The sequence below is a fragment of the Lampetra planeri genome, chromosome 4, assembly GCF_965212315.1.
Source record: "Lampetra planeri chromosome 4, kcLamPlan1.2.h2, whole genome shotgun sequence".
Taxonomy (NCBI): domain Eukaryota; kingdom Metazoa; phylum Chordata; class Hyperoartia; order Petromyzontiformes; family Petromyzontidae; genus Lampetra; species Lampetra planeri.
In genome coordinates, this window is record NC_136110.1 from 17470303 (window position 1) to 17473843 (window position 3541).

A 3541-nucleotide genomic window follows, 5' to 3' on the forward strand; every position below is an offset into this window, starting at 1 on the left:
AACCTGCTGACACACACCACTTATGCATCGCATGAAGATTGCCATTGTCCATACACTTGTGCAGGTGCGATGGAAATATTTTCTCGTTTTGGTGTATGCTATATTTTTACAGACAGCTACCGACAAACGGTAGAAATTAGCGGGGATAGGCCTCAGACATTACCCAAAGCTCCGGGAACGTGAGCGACGCAAGACGAATGGGCATTTTAAAGCAGATCTATGGCAGTTACTGACAGTGCCTGGCGTGGGTTACTTGTCTCCGTTGTCGAGAGGGGAAGACGACCCATGTATATGTAAAGGGCGATTTTTTTAGCAACCGTTAAGGCTGTTTTTCCCCTTCACTTGTATCGAGAGGGAAGCAAAGAACATGTGTAGGGCTGTTACGGGAGGGCTGTAAGTGCATACGATCCAATGGGTAACAAACACAGTGGGCGGAGTTACGGGAGTACACGGGGGGGGTGCCCGCAGCGACGTCCGCATCAGGCAGCCTGGGGGGTTGTGATCCTGTTGGGGGGTATAAAGGGGGAGGACAAAGAGAGCTCGGGGCTCAGTCTGGGAACGAAGGAGGAAGAGTGAAGATCCTCTAGCTAGAGCCCTGGACTCCCCTCGACGCCGCCCTTGTCAGGGCTGCAGAGGAGCGAGCCAGAGGCGTGGTTCCGTGAACCAGGGTTAGACCCTGGGACTCCGGAGACCGTAGCCCGACTCACCAGTGTCGGGCCAGTTAGCCTCCCCTAGCTCGTTAGAGGAGGACTTGGGGATAGGTGAGATTAGCTAGGGGGTATCCCCAGTTATCCGGGTGAGGGGGCCGCTACCCCCTCTAGTGTTGTCCTGTACCGATAAGCTGAAAATAAATATACGTGTGCCTCAACCTGGGTGTCCAGCGTCTTCACCGGTACTTCATCTGGTGTCAGAAGTACTACGGACATGGAAACACGTCAGACAGCTCGAGCCAGAGTACCGGAGGAGGACACTGCTGAAGTCGTTGAGCCCGAGGCGGCTCACCAAGACATGGCGCAGCCGGGAGCCGACGCCTTCCTACCGGGGCATCGGCATGAAGAGGGGCCGCAGCCAGACGCGCTACGGCTGGCTCACGAGAGACTGGCGGAGCTACTGTACGCCGCTGCCGCCACGCTGGAAAACATCACGCGGCTGGGGGCTGGTGGTCCACCACGGGGCGAGGGGAGTCGTCAACCTGAGCGCCTTCCCGCCATTTCTGAAAACTCAAACTTTGAATTTCCCGCCATCGTCACGGCAGCTGCGGAGGGCGTGGCCGGGCTCAACCTTGGGTCCGACACCGCTCTCGCTGGGACAGCTGCGTCATCTCCAGCGGAGGGAGCGTCATCACATCCGCGACAGGCGATTCCATCTGCCATTCGCGCCGACGCACAGCCGAGTCCCGGGGATAGCAGCCTACAGACGTCCAAGGCGAACGCTGCGCTACAACAACGGCTGCCTCCGCTGAAAGAATTTGTTGGTGCAGAGGGCGACTGGGGCGGCTTCCAGCGACGCTTCATCGCCCACCAAGAAATGGCAAGGTGGTCCGACGATGAAGCCCTCTGCGCGCTGCCGGCGCTCCTCGACGCAGACGCGCTCGCCGCCCTCACATCGGCGCCGAAAGAGAAGCGGTCTACTCTGCCGAAAGCACTACAGCTGCTGGCCGGGGTCTATGGACCTTCAGCGGAATGCAGAGAGCGGTTCTACGAGCGCAAGCGGGGTGAGAAGGAGTCGCCCCTGGCATACAGGACGAGCCTCCTAGCGCTGGCTAAGACGGCTTTTCCCCGTATGGACGACGATGGCGTGGACGCGATGGTCACGGAGAAAATACTCCTCCTGGCAGACGACCTGGACATCGCTGTCGTCGCACAGGAGGACGCCGAGATGACCTCTCTTCAGGCGGCGCGCCTCCTTCACGCCAACCTTCTGTCCCTGCGGCGGAAAGCCAGCAGGGCATCGGCAGGGCGTGCGGTGGCTGCAGCCACCCTTCCGACGGAGGAGCTCTTCGCCGTCGACCATCGACGGCAACAGGCGCAAGAAGTACGGTCGGCCCGGGACGGGTCAAGCCGTTTCAACCGCCCGTCGTCTCCACCGGGGCTCCCGCGGTGTTTCAACTGCGGCGTCCGGGGCCACGTCGCCTCGGGGTGCCGCTCTCCTCGACAGCGCGGGACGACGGCTCGACGGGACGCCGGGCCTCCTCCTCCCAAGCTCCAGCAACATGACCCGGCGAGTCGCGGCACCACACATGTTTGGCCAAAGCACCTACCCGTTGCACGCTCTCGCACCACAACAAACGGGGGGCCGATGTCGCGTTGCGTGGGGCCAACGCGGATCACTGCGGGGACTCAAATCGAGCCCAAACAGTGGTCCGTGTTGGCCCATCGCGTGGTAGCCGCGTCGTCAGGGTCGTCGGCCGTAGTCGGACACATTGACGGGGTAGAAGTACGCATCTTGGTCGATACGGGGGCATCGGCGACAATCATTTCGGAATTAATTTACAATATTCTGCCCGTACAAAGCCGGCCTTTACTGCCGGTTAACGTCCCATTCTATGCCGCTAACGGGGGCTCTCTCGGCATCATGGGACAGATTCGAGCGCAAATTTCTATTGGGGACATCAAATTGTCGGGGCCGATTTTCGTTTCCTCCTCGCTGGCGGTTCCGTGCCTGCTGGGGACGGATTTCTTAGGTAAAATGCCCATTCGTATTTTGATCGACCAAGGATGCATTGAGCTTCCATCGGGGCGGCGCATGGCGTTCCTGCCATCCCCTGCGGCGGCTCGGTCGGCGTTCGCGACGGTACCGGCGTTCGTCGTTGAAACTGTTCGTGTGCCGCCGGGAGCTCAAATGCTAGTGCCTCTCAAACTTCGTAAGCCCTTCGCTAAGGGCATAGGGGATCAGGGTGTTTTGCTGGGACCGTCTAGGGCCGGGGTTAATGGGCCTCATTTGATTCCGGCCCAGACCGTCGTAAGAGGGGACGGGGACCCTTTCATCGCGGTCCTAAATGTGGGATCGCAGACGGTGGTGGTTCCTCAAGGGACGGTGCTCGCTCACGCGACGCCAGTGCCCTGCGAGGAACCTGTCGCGAACCACGTTGGCACTGCTTCCCGGATGCTCCCACATTCGGACAGCGATGAAGGGTGGATCGACGCGCTTTGTGCGGGATCGACGGACCTGACAAATTCAGAGCGCCAACAGCTTAGAACGCTACTGAGGGAATTTTCCGACGTTTTCAGTCGTGATAAATATGATTTGGGTTGCACTCACCTGCTGCGTCACCATATTGACACGGGTGACAGCGCGCCAATTCGCCAAAATCCGTTTCGGTTAAGTCCCGCCGAAAAGGACCATGTCAAATCGGCTGTTGATGACATGTTAGCCGCCGACATCATTTCTCCCTCCACCAGCCCGTGGGGAGCGCCGATCGTCCTGGTTAAAAAGCAGGACGGCTCGTTGCGGTTTTGCGTGGATTTTCGGCGCCTTAATAAAATTTCGGTTGCCGACGCATACCCGCTCCCACGGATGGACGAATCGCTGGACGCTTTGG